Genomic DNA, 19,193 nt, shown 5'->3' with positions numbered 1-19,193 from the left:
AATGCATTTCACAAGAAAAGAAAACAAGTAAAGTTTATACAGACCTGTTGAGTTTTGTTCTAGGAGAAGCACATTTTCACAAGAAGTTGTAAAGATCTTAAATCTACTTTTAATTATTAGAATTTATAGAGAATAGTTTTTATTGGGTTTGTGTGATGTTTTCAGACAGAAATCAACCACTTCTTGGTACTACCACTTCTTGTTCACCTTCTTATGATTGGTCCAGTAGCTTTTGCACCACTTCTAGTTTGCATGGTATCTGCTAGTGCCTGTTCTGACCATTAAACCAGTGTCTCTGTTTAAAGTAAGATCTTTCCACTATTTTATTATTTAGTATAATTTTTGGAAGTAACATCTGGATATTTAATTTCATTTGGAAAGTGTATTTTGAGAAATTTGACATCCATAAAATAAATGCATCTTTGGCCTACTTTGTCTTTTAATTTATCTCACTTCTACTACCAGCTTAAATTAGATTCATCCTAAATTAAAGTATACTACCTAATTGGCTACAAGGTAGGGGTATACAAGTGCGCCACTCTGCTAATGAATCATTTAAAATTAGAAGCTGGTAAAAGTGAGAAATACATAGGCCTACATGATTATTGAGGATTATGCCTATGTTAGAAGAATTACAGCAAACAAGTAGAGGCTGAAAATTTTCAACATGTCAAAATATAATTTAAATTATCTAAACAAAGAAGAACTTCTGTACGAGATAAGAATAAGAGGGGAAGAAACGAGTGATAGTGATGTAGACTCTTTAAGAAAAACTTTAAGATCTTGTATTAACCAGAATACCGATTTAACAAATTTAAAAGGTTCATACACTTTATCTGGGGAAATAACTATAATTGGGGAAAAGTGTGAACAAATTGATTCTCTAATTGAACAGTGTAGGGAAAATGTGACTAAACTCAAAATAGCTAAAATCAAGGCTAAACTAGTGCATGTACAAAACCGGACTACTAATCTATTACAATGTAAGCTGGATCCAGATAAGAAAGTTAGTTTAGACAAATTAAATCAGCAAATCTTAAATAGTTTTGAGCAATTTAAAACAATGCATACCTTCTCAGACCAGGAGATGGGGGATTTTGAAGAGGAGCTGAATAACTCTATAGTTGAGAATGAAATAATTGGGGAAAAATTAAATCAGTCTAAATCGGTAGTTCCACCAACTGAAAACTTCACTTCATCAACACCTCAAAAAGTAGAAATGGATTGTTTTCAACAAAATGTGCCGGGTCAAGTCATAAATAATCAACCAAACTCATGTACAGTTGTAAATAGTAGCCTAAGTCCTAGTAGCCTTTTTACAAAGTTGTCAAACCCATTGGAAATTTATTTAAAAAATTTTCCTGTGTGTAATGGTTTAGAAACAAACACATTGTTGCAGTTTTTGAGAAACCTAGTTACTGTCCGTAATGAAACTTCTTTATCTGAGCAAGATTTGTATGAGATTCTACCAATTTATTCTACAGCACCATTAGTGAATAAAATATTAGAATTCAAAAGGGAATCAAAATCAATTGATTTGTTGCATGCTAATATAATCACTACATTTTTGCCAATCACCTTAAGGGAAAAGCTGAAACAAGATTTAATTTTTCGACCTCAAAAACACCTTGAACCTTTGTCTATATATGTGCATGAAATAAAAATAAACCACCAGGTATTAAAGTGTGATTTAACTGAGAGTCAACTTGTTAGTTTTATTAAGAATGGAATACATCCTGATTTGCGCAACAAACTAATATTTGAGAAGAACCCTGAAACATTTTTAGACTTAGATAATCTTTGTATAAGTTTAAATAATGTAACATACAATGATTACCTCAGAAATCAAAGTTTTCCTGTCTGTAATAGAGAAATGCAATTACCAAGTAGTGTTAGCAAACCTTATCTATCAACTGATGATAAGCCTAGGATGGATAAACCTAACCCAGGAGTTCAACGACCTAAAAGTCACTACTCAAATCGTAACAATGAGAGGCCTGTTTGTTTCAAATGTCAAAGAGTAGGTCATATTGCTCGTAATTGTTACAGACCAGATCCAAAAAACTAGTTAAGCCAGGAAAAACACGTAGCCTAGACTACAAATCTGTTTTTCCGGACGGCAAGATAGAAGTCGGAAATAATAAACCTGTATATAGTTCTCATAGTCCCAATTTTAAGTCTGAACTGAGAAGAGTTGTTAAGGATTTTAATAAAATAAATTCACCTGGATTAAAGAAAGTGAAAGCTAAAACTGTAACACATTTACCCTGTATTTCTGTGGATTTAGGAAACAAATTAAGTGTGGGAGCTTTGTTAGACACTGGAGCTAGCCAAAACTTTATAAGCTTGGATTTATACAACAGATTATTGGGAAATAAATTAATTATGAGTGAAAATACTTGGCAGGGAACCATAGTTGCTGCAAACAATGAACCTTTGAACATAAATAAGCAATGTGAAACTTTGATTAAGATAAAATCATTTACCTGGAAACAAACATTTTTAGTGGTTGAGTTAAAATATTTTGACATGATTTTAGGATACCCTTTTATGTGTGCAAGCAAGTTAAACCTAAATATGGATCGACAAATGGGTTATTTTACATTTAAACCTGAAGATGAAATTAAGTTAATTCCAAGTACAAACCTGAGTGAATTAAGCTTAAGTAGTATTAAAGTAGGAGATGTTGAAATGTGTGAAGAAGCTGAGAAGTTAATTAAGAATTTTCCTACTGTTTTTACGGATAAGATAGGATCAGCACTTGATTTGGAAATTGAGCTTAAAGTGACGGATGATAAACCTGTTAGTATACGCCCTTATTTTTTAAGTCCACCCAAAGTACAGAAGATGAAAGCTATAATTGATGACTGGATAAAACAAGATGTCGCGGAAGTTTCCACTAGTCCGTATAGCGCCCCTGCATTTTTGACCCAAGATGACAGACTTGTAATTAACTACTCTGAACTCAATAAGAAGTTAATCAATGTAGATTACCCGCTAGGAGATATGCAGAATATGTATCAGCATCTAAAAGGAGCTAGATATTTTACAGTCATAGATTTAAACAAAGCATTTTTACAATGTCCCATAGCTTTAGAATCCAGAGATTTAACATCTTTTAGTACAATTTTTGGTAAATTCCGTATGAAGAGAATTCCATTTGGATTGAAAATAGGCAGTAGCGTACTATCACATTATTTGGACAAAATATTTAATGACGTCAAATTTCAGTATATGATTAACTTTTGTGACGATATAGTTGTATATAGCCCTAATAAGAGAAACCATATTGAGCACGTTACAGAAGTGATTAAGAGATTAGCAAAACACGGACTTACGGTAAATCCACAAAAAGTCAAATTCTTTTGTAAGGAAATAAGTTTTTTAGGACATATTATCAAACAAGATAGCATCACAATAGATCCCGAGCGAACTAACTCATTAATGAAATTTCCTGCTCCAAAAACTGTGAGGCAAGTGCGACAGTTTATAGGAATGTGTGGTTATTGGTCTAGATATATTCCTAAATATGCTGAAGTATGTTTACCTCTGTTTGGGCTGAAGAAGAAAGGTGTAAAATTTAAATGGAACGAGGAGTGTCAAAATGCATTTGAAACCTTAAAGAGTAAGATAGCAAATCCGCCTATACTACAAATGGCCGATTTTTCTAAAGAATTCGAGTTGCATACCGACGCAAGCGACCTTGCAGCTGCTGGTGTTTTATTGCAAAGAAATGAGGAGGGGAATTTAATGCCTATTGCTTACTATTCGAAGAAATTCACACCTACTGAGATGCGTTATAGCACTTACGAAAAGGAAGCTTACAGTGTAATATTGTGTGTAGAGAAATGGCATCAATTCTTGGAAGTAAGAAGTTTTAAATTAGTTACTGATTGTCAAGGTCTTAGTTTCATGCTCAAATCTCGAAAAAGCCGTGGAAGATTGTCTAGATGGTTTGAAAGGTTGTTTAGTCTTCCATTCACAGTTGAACATGTAAAAGGTTCGGAGAATATAATAGCTGATGCGTTATCACGTATGTTTAGTGGAGAGAAAGAGAGTGAGACGGAAATTCACGAAACTAATCTGTTAAGCAATATCAACAATGAAGTCTATTTTTGTAATGTGTTAAATGAAATACCATTGGATCTTAAGGACATTAAAGTACATCAAGAGAGCGATGAAGAGTGTAAGAAAATCATTGAAAGCATCAAGAATAAGACTAATAATGAAAATTATACCCTGAAAAATGAAGTTTTATTGTTTAAAAAGAAGATTTATTTGCCCAAGAAACTGTTTAGTGTAATATTCGCATTCTATCACAACTCATTAATTGGTGGTCATATGGGAATTTTTAGGACTCAAAGTAAAGTAAATGAAAGTTTTCACCATCCTGAATTAAATGAATTCGTAAAAGGTAAAGTCCGTGAATGTAAGATCTGTCTGATGTCTAAGTCGGAACAACGTAAGTTTGAAGGTCGACTGATATCTGTTCCTGTAACTCAAGCTCTAAACACTGTGTTTATTGACCTAGCTGGACCATTTCCCCGATCAAATAAACTCAATCAGTACATTTTAATTATGGTCGATGCATTTACCCGTTTTGTATGGTTGTACCCTCTGAAGGATTGCAAGACAAAATTCATCATAGAAAAATTGAAGATAATTTTTGATAGTTTCTCAGTACCCCGAATACTTGTGTCTGATAATGCCAGTTATTTTACATCCAAGGAATTTAAGAAATTCATGTTCAATAACTATGTGGAACACAGAAAGCTAGCTGCGTACAGAGCAAACGGAAATTTGTCGGAACGATATTTGAGGGAGACTAATAATGCTTTACGGAGTTTTTATGGTAATCAACATGATAAATGGGATTCAAATCTGGGACTGATTGCCACAAGTTTGAATACTGCTGTAAATAGTTCGACTAAATCAACTGCTTTTGGTTTAATGTTTGCCCATCCTTGTAACAATGCACTGACAAACTTATGGAATGTTAATGACATTATTTCGGAGAAGTTAACTCCTGATCAAAGGAGGGAAAATTTGGAGAAAGCCATAAATAACGTCAGAAGAAGCATTGCCAGAAATCAAAGAAGGGAGAGATATAGCTATCCTCGGAGAAACCATCCATTTAAGTTGAATATGGAAGTGTACATCAAGACACATTATTTAAGTAATGCAGCGAATAAATTCAGCAAGAAGTTAGCACCTAGATACGTTGGACCTTACGTAATACGCTATTTTCTGAGTGATTCAACAGTACTAGTACAAAATCCTAGCAAGTTAGAAGACGTGAAGAAAATTCATATAATTGATTTAAAGAAGAGTTAAGTAGTGAAGAGGACCAAAAGTAACCAATGTATTGATGGAAGAGGAAATGTGAAAAATGGAATTAAATGGAAGATTACGGAAGACTGAAGCTAAATTGGTCTTTATGAAATGTCTGTAAAGTAGAAGTTAGATTTGTTTAGTTGAAATATTAATTAGTTAAGGGATTTTAGCAAGCGAAGAGGGAATTTGAAATTTTGTAAATTAGTACCGGGGAGTTGTTTTAGGTTCTTAAGAATTTTTCAAAGTTTTAAAGTGTTTTTAGTAAGAGAGTGTATAAATGTGTATGTATTGGTGAATGTGTGAGTATTTGTGGCAGCAAAAGGTAGTATGAATCTGTATGAATCTAAAATGGAGTCTGAACGTAGTGTATGAGTGGGATTTTTACTAAAGGACGCACAATAACATTTTGATTAATTTTGCACTTGTAAACAGGGAAAATAACACAGAACACAAAACACTTCACACGAAACACACGAGGGAACATAAAAACAGGGAATATAACACACTGGGATAAATAAATTAAGGGAAAACTAAAGAAAAACACAGCACACGCAAACGACATAACTAAACTAAACTGGAGAAGTGAAAGTTATGTGTCTTGTCTGGAGTTGATGTTGGGAGGGGTCAGTGAACTGTGAGCGGATGTGAAGAGTTCAAAAGAGATTTAAATAGGCTTGTTTAAGATCGCTTAAGTAATTGGGGGTTTTAAAGAAAGGTTTTATTTTAAGGTATAAATTTTGTAAATAAGATTGATAATATTTGATTTGTCATAGGAAAATGAAATGGTTCAAAATGAAAAATTGTGTAAATAGAAGTTGTTGTTTTGAGTAGAAGGTTCTGTAAGGTGCTGTAAACGTGTGGAGGCTATTTGAACTAGGAGTTAGTGTTTGTAGAATTTGTTGATAGGTAGCGCTAGTTGAAATGTCAAGCGGAGTTAGAGTTTTATTATTTGTTTTAAAAGGTTTGTTTATTTTCTTTTGTAGAGTTGTTGTTTTAAAAGGAAATGTAAATATTAATTTTGAGAAAGAGTGTATAATTTTGTTTATGTAATTTCAAGTTAAGGAGGGGAAATTCTGTACCGATGGTAGTTAGTTTTTATTTGAAATAACAAAACAAAATCAATATTATTTAATCATTGGCTAGAAAGATTAAGAAAGAGTGACCAGCAGTTTAGAAGTTTTAGTTTTGTAGGGTTGGTAGTGGTTAGTGATAACCAGGTTCAACTTTGTCAGTTTTAAGTTCACTGGAAATATGGTCATCTAAGTTGTGGTTGCTGTAGAAAATTGTAAGTAGTTTTAATATTGTTTAGTAATAAGATTTTAACTGATTTATTGTATATAGCTTTGTAGAAATCACTTTTGGAAAAAGATGAAAAGGAATGAATAGTTTTCAAATCAATTTTAATGCATTTCACAAGAAAAGAAAACAAGTAAAGTTTATACAGACCTGTTGAGTTTTGTTCTAGGAGAAGCACATTTTCACAAGAAGTTGTAAAGATCTTAAATCTACTTTTAATTATTAGAATTTATAGAGAATAGTTTTTATTGGGTTTGTGTGATGTTTTCAGACAGAAATCAACCACTTCTTGGTACTACCACTTCTTGTTCACCTTCTTATGATTGGTCCAGTAGCTTTTGCACCACTTCTAGTTTGCATGGTATCTGCTAGTGCCTGTTCTGACCATTAAACCAGTGTCTCTGTTTAAAGTAAGATCTTTCCACTATTTTATTATTTAGTATAATTTTTGGAAGTAACATCTGGATATTTAATTTCATTTGGAAAGTGTATTTTGAGAAATTTGACATCCATAAAATAAATGCATCTTTGGCCTACTTTGTCTTTTAATTTATCTCACTTCTACTACCAGCTTAAATTAGATTCATCCTAAATTAAAGTATACTACCTAATTGGCTACAAGGTAGGGGTATAACTAGCACATTGCAAAATAGAGAACAAAAGGGAAGAACAATCGAATTGATACTTTTTTTTGTAACATTTTTATTTAATTTACAATCTGTTCAACAGAAAATAGAACAATAAGCAAATTTGATATAATTTAAACACAGTAGTTAGTCTTTATCCAGCAATAGAGCTAACACACAAACTTTGCATATTTGGTACAAAGTTTAAAGTCTAAAAACGATCAACAGCAACTATACATACAGATTGAAAAGATGCCATGTTTTGGACTTAAGTAGAATTGATACTGTTGAGCATTATTTGCTACAAAATGTATAACCAATAAAGATAATGAAACATTGGCTTTTGATGTTACAAGTAGACATTGTTCAGTTACGTGAACCAGACGTACAATTTACTTTGAATACTGCACATAGGGATTCCAAATTATGTGAACCAAATATATCATTAACTTTGGATACAGCAATTAGAAACAAGAACCAGATGCATTACCTATTGACTTTAGATACTGGAAGTATAGATATCCCATTTACAAGAAACAGAGACATTAACTTTGGATACTTCAAGTAGACATTTAATATGTAAACCAGATGAACTGTTGACTTTGATACTGCAAGTAGACATCCGATTTACGTGAACCAAATGTATATCATTAACTTTGGATAGGTACTGCAAGTAGACATGTAATTTATGAGAACCAGATCGAGATCAACCATTGACTTTAGATACTGCAAGTAGACATCCGATTTACGTGAACCAAATGTATATCATTAACTTTGGATAGGTACTGCAAGTAGACATTCCATTAACTTGAACCAGACGTGTCATTGGCTTTAGATACTGCAAGTAGACATGTAATTTATGAGAGCCAGATCAACCATTGACTTTAGATACTGCAAGTAGACATCCGATTTACGTGAACCAAATGTATATCATTAACTTTGGATAGTTACTACAAGTAGACATTCCATTTACTTGAACCAGACGTGTCATTGGCTTTAGATACTGCAAGTAGACATGTAATTTATGAGAACCAGATCAAAATCAACCATTGACTTTGTTTCCCTTGTCTGTGGTTTCTTGTTTCGTTTGTTGTTTTGTTTGAACAAAAAACCAAATAGCTCTTCTTTTTCTTTTCTAGTTTGCTTTAAGAAAAGCTGGCTTGGTTGAATTGTCATGTAGCGCCACTATTACACTATCACGACTGTTCTATGAATTTCCGTTTGTCTTCGCTACAATCGTTTGATCGGAGAGTCGTCAATTTTAGCGAATTTCCCATATAGGGAATAAGCTATTACCGTAGTACTCATGGTAAGACCTGGACCCGAGACCGATCTAATTTTTCATTTTGAGGTCCCTAGAGGCCAAAAACACCATCCGTTCAAATTCATATATATATATGTGTCCGTTAGCGCGATAACTCGAGCAAAAATGATCCGATTTTGATGAAATTTGGTACAAACGTGTAAACCTACGTTTATTCGAACGAGTTCGCGATCCAGCATAATCGGACCATGGGAACAGGGGTTTATGGGGGGTTTTATGGGGTAAAAATGTGTTTTTCCCATTTTTTACCCTAAAAACAAAAAATGTTGCAATTTCTTTCTAAACCGTTTTGTAGAGCTTAAAAAAGAAATAATTTAGTATATTGAAGCGTTGTTGTATGCCTAACGGTCACGGAGAAAATTCAAAAAAAGTTTAATTTAAAATTCCCATGTTATTCTTATGGAGAAAATAAAAATTGTTGTAGTTTACTTGTTTATGGATATATATTGATAAAATTTGGCAAATTTATTTATTTCATCCCATACTATTCACGTATGATCAAAAAACACTTTTTACCTTCCCCGTAGCAGCAAACCTAAGCACTTGTTAAATCTAATGTTATTTAAATAGGGAATAAATATGTCTTTTATGGAAATATTTGAGTAAAAATAATGTAATCAGACAAGTTGAAATTCGCTTAGTCTGCAGGTTTGCTGCGGCGGGGGTATTCTTCCTTTTTTGGGGTTTCCTGGGTTTCAGGTTTCGTGCATTTATGTTTTATGTTTATCATTTTACCCGTGCTTTTACGAAATGCTAGCATACTAGATAAAACTTTTTTTTTTTTTTTTATTTATTTACTTTACAATCTGTTCTATTATATATTGAACAATAAGTAAATACTATGTAATACGAAAAATTGACTTTGGAACATTAAAAATAGCTGTTAAGCACTCTCAACAACAAATTTGTCAATAAAAACACTTTACAAAAATCTGTAGGGCAGGTCGAGAATTGATGGCCTCTTAAGTCTGTGAATTGTATCCACGTTGTTTAATAAGTTAAGAGCTAAATGATTTTCATGAGATTCCAATTTCGTAATATATCGTTCACTTATGGTCATGATTTCGTCCTTAACTGTAGGCATCTTAAGGTCTTGATGTAGTGTCCTATTGCTGACATACGGTACCATGGTGCATTTGTTATCTTCCTCAGCATTGTCGATTGGTATCTTTCGAGAATTTCTATATTAGAAGTACTCGCTGAGCCCCATAGTTGCACTCCATATGTCCAGATTGGTTTCAATATAGTTTTATATAGCAGTTGTTGCCGTTTTCTCCAAATGTGTGTTTTCCAAGTTAACTTCCTATCTAAATGGATACCTAAGTATTTAACCTCAGTTACTTCGGGAAGTTGGGTGTTGTTTATTGTGACAGGAGGACAAGAATTTTGATTTAGAGTAAAAGTAATGTGGACAGATTTAGTTTCATTAATTTTGAACCTCCATGTCTTAAACCAATCAGTAATTATGTTCAGATTTTGCTGTAAATTTAGAGAAGCTTGAAATGGATCACGATGAACAGACAAAACCGCAGTATCATCCGCAAATGTAGCAATTTCTACCAACTCATTTTCTGGGAGATCTGCTGTGTAGAGAATATACAAAAACGGCCCGAGGACACTTCCTTGAGGAATCCCAGATTCAATTGGACGTAGGTTAGTGAGGACGTCTTGATATTTAATTTGGAAAGTCCTGTTTTGAAGGTAGGATTTTAAAATGCTATAAATTGAATGGGGTAAAAACTTTTTTACTTTATACTAGCTGTGTACCCGTTCTACGCACGGGGATCTTATAATATTCAGTTGAAACCTTCTTATATAACGAACAGCAGTTGGTTTGCATATTTTAAGATATGCTGGCCAAACTATTATACATAGCTTCATTTTATGTTGTTTTTTGTTGTTCCGGATCGGTATGACAATCAATAAAAGGTTAAATTACCTCTGTGTCTGCCGGTCGATCCTATAACGGTAGGCTTACTTTTATTTTTACTATCTGATCTCGTTTGCATGGCTCAATCACGTCCTGGTTGAAGTTCGTTCGCTACGCTCACTCACCTGTATGTTGGAGCTCGTTCGCTGCACTCACTTTCCTTCAGGTTAGCTCGTTCGCTACGCTCACTTGCCTTCAGGTTAGCTCGTTCGCTACGCTCACTCGCCTCCAGGTTGCAAATTAGCTGTTGTCATAAATGTAAAAGAAATAATAGTGCTAGTGCTGCACCCTGTTGGTAATCCTTGTAACTTTAATGCTATTGAACATCACAGAACAGAACCAACTTGTTTAATTGAAACAGCTGTTAAGATTCAATAATTTCATTTCTCATAAGGTTAACATGGGCTTCCAGAAATTCCACGTCAAAAATCGACAAAAACTTGATTTTCAAGGGTTTACTGTTAAATATCTAACTGTCTCATATTCGATGAAATACGTCTAAAACCATCTCATATATGTATAGTATTTGGAAAATAAGTTTCAGGCGGGACAGTGCTATAGTTATTGAGGAGTAGTTGTAATAAAGTGCGTATTTTAGCGTTACCAAGAGAATGACAGATAGACAGACAGACAGACAGACAGACAGACAGACAGAAATTGAGATAAGGTTTGATTCGGTTTCTCTGACCTATGAAATGTAAAAATAACCAAAAAGTTCATTATTCTAAGCAATGTACAGACAAAACTCTAATTTTATTTATATAGATAACAAGCCAACATGCCACACCTTATCGGGTGGGTTCCATAATATCGACAACCGTAGAAATTGATCGAAACTGAATTATTCCCAGTTTGTCGACACTGGAATATTCCCACTTAACCGACATCCCAAATAACCGACGTCGCAAATGATCGACACCACAAATTGTCGACATCCCATATTGTCGACAATGAAATAGTTTCATTTTGTCGACACTGAAATAGTCCCAGTATATCGACAAGCACCCGTTCTTCGGAGCTACTCTTGAAAAGGAGTTGTTCTAACTCATCGTTCAGTTCCTCAACTCACGAGTCGCAATATTTGATTCCGAATTCCGACGGACATCTATCTACATTTATTGACTAAGAACTTTTATGTTGTTGTTGTAAATATTTATCTTGTTTATTTCTTTCCTTTTTTACAAGAAAATAGATGACACGAGTGTTACAAACTATAGTTTCTAAGGAATAATGTGAAATAAGTTAATTTTTATAGGATAAAAAACTTAATCAACATGATAACTTAATAACATTAAGTTAGTCCTACCAGACACTAACTTAGGTAAGTCACCAACAAGAACCTAAGATACAGCTTATTCGTAGGCTAATTCTGGATCATCAAGCAATATTGTAGCAAATGTTTGAATAGGCATTATCCCTAGGCTATAGGATAGCCTCTTTGGGTACAGTTTCTTAACTGGGCTATGCTAATATCAATTGAAACTATCGATTCGATTAATAAACCTTCATGCGATTTTTTCCCCATCAGCAAGTTTGGTTGGTTTTAAGATAGTTTAATTTGATAATAAATATATTTAAAAATATCGATTATTAATCAATCCCTATTTTCAATTCGATAGTTTCAATCGATATTAGCATAGCCCAATTAAGAAACTGTACCCGTCTCTTTTTCCCACTGACCCAGTGTCAACTTTAAGAATTTGTTTAAGTTATGTAAAAATATTTGGCTGCACTTAAATCGCATGAAGGTTTACTAATCGAATCGATAGTTTCAATCTATACTTATTATCATAGCCCAGCTAACAAACTCTACCCGTATTTTGAATATTTCATTCCTTTAGTTAGGTTAGGTTTTACCCTAACTAACCAAACTTGATATAGGCCTAAGTTTATCAAATGAAATAATCAATATGACTGGGACGGGTGGCGTCGTCCTGTAATCCAGCTACTAGGAGGTCACGAATTGTGGATATTTATAGGCATGCACTGTGGATTCGACACTCCCTGGTGTGGATTAACGTCCGCACGAGTGAGTACTTACTACGACTCTCCCCAGTACTATCCTGATAATTAGACCGATTCGTATAGGCCTATACCAAGGCAATAACTTAATGTGGTTCGGATTCCACTATAAACTGTATGTCCCTTGGTTGCCATTAGCTGTTTGGGCTATTAATTAACAGCTGTGTCTAAGGAATGTCAGTCTTAGTCACTAACAAGACTACAAGATCGCTCCACTCATCCTACACTCATCTCCATTCATACTTGGCTTAAAATACCTACTTTGTATGGTCGCCAAGTAATAAGAAAGAAAGTAGGCCTATTAAAGAAATACATTCATTGGAATGAGTGTAGGACGTAAACTTAAGTGCTGTCAAATATTCTAGAGCTGTTTGTATTTGGTGTAAGACTAGACTTGGATTATATCATTCATTGCTGATGACTTCAATGTTAGTTTTATAGATGATCCTGGAGCAAAGGCTGTAATTTAACCTGAACCCAAATTGGTCTCTTTTTTAAATATTGTCTTGAAACAATAAGTTAAGAGGACTAACTTTTCTGGACGACATTGCCATCGCCATCACTGCAGATGAGAGAGAAAGAGAGACCAGAGTTGTGTACCCTGGAGGCAATTACCATACTGCTGTGATAATGCTCCTTGGTCTAACCATAACTTAAGTGAGGTGAGTCAATATTCTTTCCCCTTTGGGATAGATTCTAGGCTGTTTGTTAACTAAGTAATTCAAAGTTCAAATCGGTAGGCCTACTTTGGTAAGTATTATCCGGAGGCTACAGATATACAGCGCTTTGCGGCGGTTAAGTTATGTTAGGTTGGGTTATCATGGAAAGAACATTTTTATGTCCTAGGCCTACTGTCCATATTTGGGTGGGTTTATTCTTAACTGTACAATATCTTTTGTTTGAATTTTTTGCGCTTATAAATTTATTTTATGGACAGAATTTAACCTTCATTCGATTTTTTTCATTATCAGCAAGTTTGGTTGGTTAGGTTAGGTTATGACAGTAACTACCGGATGCCTAATCCACGTCCGGTTACCGGACCCGTATCCTCTGCGTAGATTTTTACGTACTGAATCCAAAAACCACTATTTTTCACTGCAGATGAATATTACTGAAACGGAATAAATCACCGCTCAAAATGTTTGAATAGTCAAGGTAGAGTGGATTACATTAACAAGTGGAATGAACTGTGGGTGAAGTAACTTAAGCCTACAGCTGATTGTTTTCAACACCAAGCAATTGGAAGTGACAACTTTATTTAAAAAATATGATTCTGTCTTCGCTCATAGGCCTATTGACGTCACATCAATTGGCCCCGATTAATATTAATGGCTGATCATATTTATCGGCGTTCCAATGCTCTAAGTCATAGCCTCCTCTACGTATTTTATAGGCCTGCCTAATGCCTACAATTGACTAAATTCTTTACCCTAGGGGAGCGAGCAGAACTTCAGTACCGGGCTCAAATCCTGCCAGATGACCAATGGATTTTATTTATTATTTTTATTATTATTTTTTTGTGAACACCACAGCCCTAGACCTAGGCTGAAGTGTGAAATGTGAATTAAAATTCCGGACTAGTGCCTGTAGCGTCCTAGGACAAAAAAATGTGTGTAAACAGTTATCACATTAGTTATAAACTAATAACTAGGCGGCCTGTGCGCAAAATTACACATTTTAACATGATAACAGTAATAATAAAATACCCCCGCCGCAGCAAACCTGCCGACTAAGCGAATTTCCATTTGTCTGAATTGATTTTCAGTTAAATATATTTTAATAACATTAGGTTTAACGAGTACCTAGGTTTGCTGCTACAAGAAAACTAATAAAGTGTGTTTTTGAGTAAAATATTGATAGCTTAGTGCAAAATAAATAAATTTGCCAAGTTTGATCAAAATATATCCATAAACAAGCATACTACAACATTTGACAATATTCTCCATAAGAATAACATGGGAATTTTAAATTTACAATTTTTTTAATTTTCTCCGTTACTAACAATCGAACAAAAATACTTTTATATACTAAATTATTTGTTTTTTTAAGCTCTTTAAAAAGGTCTAAAGAGAAATCGGGAAATTTTGTGTTTTGAGGGTCAAAAGTGAGAAAAACCAATTTTTACCCCATAAAACCCCCCGTAAAGCCCCGTTCCCATGGTCCGATCGTGCTGGTTCGCGAACTCATTCAAGTTTATCCCGCTTTACACCTTTAAACCAAATTTCATCAAAATCGGACAAAAATTACTCAAGTTATCGCGTTCACGGACGTATATATATATATATATATACAAGTCTATATATATATATAAATATTAGTACCCCACATTCGGATCTCCATTGCTTGGTATTGCTTTGTTACATCATTTGACCAATTCGGTCTCTAACCTCGAAATTGCTTTAATAGAGTCTTCTGATCTCCGGCATTAGGTACTCTGGATGTAGAATTGATTTCATTATATACACTGTATATACGTAACTAGTAATAATTAGGCAGCATTTAAATGTATTTTACGGGGGGTTTTCAGGAGTGATTTATGAAAACTAGATAACCTGTTGTTCAAAATCGAGCAAAACCGAAACTTGTATAAACAAATAAACAAAAAACATAAACAACCAGACCTTAATCAAAGAGTCGCTCTAAATAATTTATATGACTGATTATAGAAATATTAAAATATTATGATGTAAACAAATATAGAACCTTTCATTTATGGCGACAAAGAGTAAAAACTTAACTGTCTCGGCCAGTCTTTTCTTGCTTAAAAAAAATATGTAAGCCACTACAATGTAAACACTTAACGTTCATTTGTCCGAGATTGGACTATCACAACGGTGGTACTACCACTATGTACCCATCAAATGTTCAATATTGTGAGGTTGATGCAAGCGGTCATGTTGTACTGGCGGCATTTGATTTTAAATTGAAGTGAAATAAGAAAGTTAACCAAACAACAGAAAACACTATAAAGGAATTTGGAATTTTGATATACATTGTAAATTACATGATAATATGATAATGCAACGGATAACTGCCCTGAGAATAATCACTTTTAAACATCCACTTCATCACATCGAACTGTAACTACACGATAATCGGTAAAGTACGATGTAAGGTAAATCAAATTAACCATAGTCAAAAAGAATGAAATATTTATTCTTTTTGTCTATGATTTAACTATTACAAACACTTTGTAGTCTAGTATTGCTAGGAAACTCTTTATTACGAACCAGACTTAGTTAACAGATTGAAACAAAACATAAATATTCTAGCTTTGCTCTGGAAGTTTTAAGAGGGTTCCCTACCCCCGCCTAAAAACGTTAGAAAACCGCTTCGCGCGGTATCATATAGCGATTCTAGTTTGAACATTTAAATTGTGAACCAAACACCATTTTGTACATAAAGAGTGGTTCTACTAAGTTTGCTTTTTAAAAAATGTCTATGCTTACGCAATCAAGGGCAACGACTTGTCAAAGTTAGTGAACTTTACAGTTAAAGTTCACTAACTTTGACAAGTCGTTGCCCTTGATTGCGTAAGCATAGACATTTTTTAAAAAGCAAACTTAGTAGAACCACTCTTTATGTACAAAATGGTGTTTGGTTCACAATTTAAATGTTAAAACTAGAATCGCTATATGATACCGCGCGAAGCAGTTTTCTGACGTTTTTCGGTGGGGGTAGGGAACCCTCTTAAGTCCTGCGGTCTGTGGTTAACCTTAAAAACTATTTCAAACTACGTCCATGTGTTATTTATAAACAAAAGGAAATGAGTTTGATCTAATGTCAACAGATAGCGCCGCCTTCCAAACTTTAGCCCTTAAGTGTACTCAAGTGGTACCCTTTCTTAATATTCTCAATCAATCAATCAATCAATCAATTTATTTATTGAACTATAATGAATACATGCATATTATACAATAGGTGCAAAAACCATACAAGGCTTGTCTGCACCAACATATTATGAAAAACATTTTTATTTAATTAATATATAAAGTTGAGTTCAATCAGCAATCAACACAGTTCTATGAGTGTCCTAACGTGTTCCATTGAGAGTTACATGCATAATTATATTACCAAAAACCACTGATATTTAAATCCAAATCTCATGAAAATAACAATAAATAAATAACAATAAATAAATAGTATTACTAAGAAACAACGAGAAACAGCACAATAGACTATAACAAATAAATAACAATATCTTATAAAATTTATAAATCTAACAAAACAGAAACAAATATAGCCAACACCTGAAACAAGCATATAAATAGATAATAATTTAAACATTCACTGACAGAAAGACCAGTATCTATATTAAACCACTCCACATTCTTTCTTTCAGACTAGTTTTAAAAGCTCGATAAGTGGTCAAATTAAAAAAATAATTTGGCAAGTTGTTGAACATTTTTGGTACAAGGACTTCTAGAGACCTGCAACCATATTTATTTTTAAATCTGGGAACATTGTAATAGTTTTTTCTCACCCTGTAATTATGATTATTTACCTGTTTTAGCTCGTTTTGAAATAAATAATCTGTATAAATTAAGATCATGAAGAGTTTACTTACAGGCAAAGTATCGGTGTATCGAAAAATTTTCAATGGTGGCAGTTGACTTGCATTTAAAGGTACAATACTCCTGATTGTTTGTTCCTGAATATTTTCTATTTTTTTTAGATGGGTCATTGAGGCATTACCCCAAGCCCGTAAACCATAACGTATCACAGATTCACACAAGGACCTGTATATTAACAATAAGACATCGTATGGCAAGACACATTTTAAATGAAACAGCTTAAAAGTACATGATCTTATCTTTTTGCAAACATAATCTATATGTATGTCCCACTTAAATTTGTGATCAACATGTACACCTAAATATTTAAAATTATTAACATTTTCCAAAGTTTTACAACTACAATTATCAACTAATGAGTAAGTGTTGCAATGTAAACAGTCAAAACTGTGGTATTTAATATTTACTTTGGAACACTGAAAAGCAGGTGAATGAATATGAATAACCTTTGACTTGCTACCGTTAATTATAAGGCCATTATCATGACACCATTCTAACAGGTTATTTACTGCACTCTGCATATCTGCTTCAGCCTCTTTAATGTCTTTCTTAGCAACCACAATAGCAGTATCATCTGCATACATGTATGTATTAGCCTTTTTGATATATTTGGGAAGGGTATTTGTATATATAATGTATAATATAGGTCCAAGAATACTTCCTTGAGGCACACCTGACTTAAGTTCTACTTCTCCACTTGTAATGTCTTCTATTTTAACTATCAATTTTCTACATGTCAGATAATCTGAAAACCAATTAAGAAATCTACCTCTTATTCCTATATTCCTTAACGATCCTATTATCTTTTCAAATTGCAGCGTGTCAAAGGCTTTTGTAAAATCTACAAATGTAACCAATATTTGATTTCCTTTATCTATCTCTTTATTTACGTTATTAGCAAATGCTTGCAGTAATAACTCTGTGCTTTTGTTTTTCTGAAACCCATATTGACACTTATCTATAATGTTATTCTCTGTCAGATATCTGTTCAGGTTTAGGGATATGTATCGTTCCATTATTTTATCTATTGCACATAATATTGATATAGGGCGGTAATTTTGATATAAATTGTGGCATCCTGATTTATAAATTGGTCTTACAATAGCTGTTTTAAGTCTGGTGGGAATTCTACCCTCTGAAAGTGAATTATTTATAATATTGACTATAATTTCTGAGACATCGGCACTACATTTTTTTAAGTCATCAACTCTAATTCCATCAATACCTGGACTTTTTTTCTTTAATTTCATTAAAATCATTTCTATGTCTTGCTTTTTAGCTTTTGGGATATATAGAGAGGTGTTTTGTATTATTTCCTCAGTTTGTTCAACATCAATTAATTTAACATGGCATTTATGAACAATACTATTTATTTCAGTTGTAAAAGTGTTTGAAAAATTATCACATATCTGTTTTAAAGTACTTCCTTTATTTACCATATATTTTTGTACCATCTCATCAATGCTCTGCTTTTTCTTCCTTCCCAAAACTATATTAATCTCTTCCCACGTCTTTTTTATATCTTTTTTATTTTCCTCAAAAATCTCGCCATAATATTTTACCTTTGCTCTAAATATATCTTTATTTATAAGATTCCTTAGATTTCTATATTCATTTATTAAGGTTGTATTCTCTGGATGTTTCTTAATCCACTTAAATAATTTATCTCGTCTCTTAATCTTATTAACTATATCCCAGTTCATCCAGGCCTTTCTTGGCTTTTTTTTATGTTCTGTACGTGTGATTTTAGCCTTTTCATAAATAGAATTAAACCTATTGTACAATTGTTGATAACTGTCATTTGAGGAAAGACCTGAATTTTTTAGTGTTGTCCAATCTATATTTTTTATGCCCAGATTGATCAATTTTTTATCTAGTTGTATTTTATTAGAAATAATATTATTCAGGTTTAAGTTTCCCTCTCCTACTTGAAGATTCAACAGGCAAGGGTAGTGATCAGATATCTTTATCTTGACCACAGCTGACTTTGGCCTGCTGTTGTTTCCTCTAATGTAGATATGGTCGATAAGAGATCTAACCAGTTTTCCTTGTCTTACTTCCTCCCTAGTATACTGGTCAATACATGA

This window comes from Macrosteles quadrilineatus, unplaced genomic scaffold (genome assembly GCF_028750875.1).
Source record: "Macrosteles quadrilineatus isolate MER2022 unplaced genomic scaffold, UCM_ALF_1.0 Scaffold_3__2_contigs__length_128488019, whole genome shotgun sequence".
NCBI lineage: Eukaryota > Metazoa > Arthropoda > Insecta > Hemiptera > Cicadellidae > Macrosteles > Macrosteles quadrilineatus.
This window is presented reverse-complemented; position numbering follows the sequence as displayed.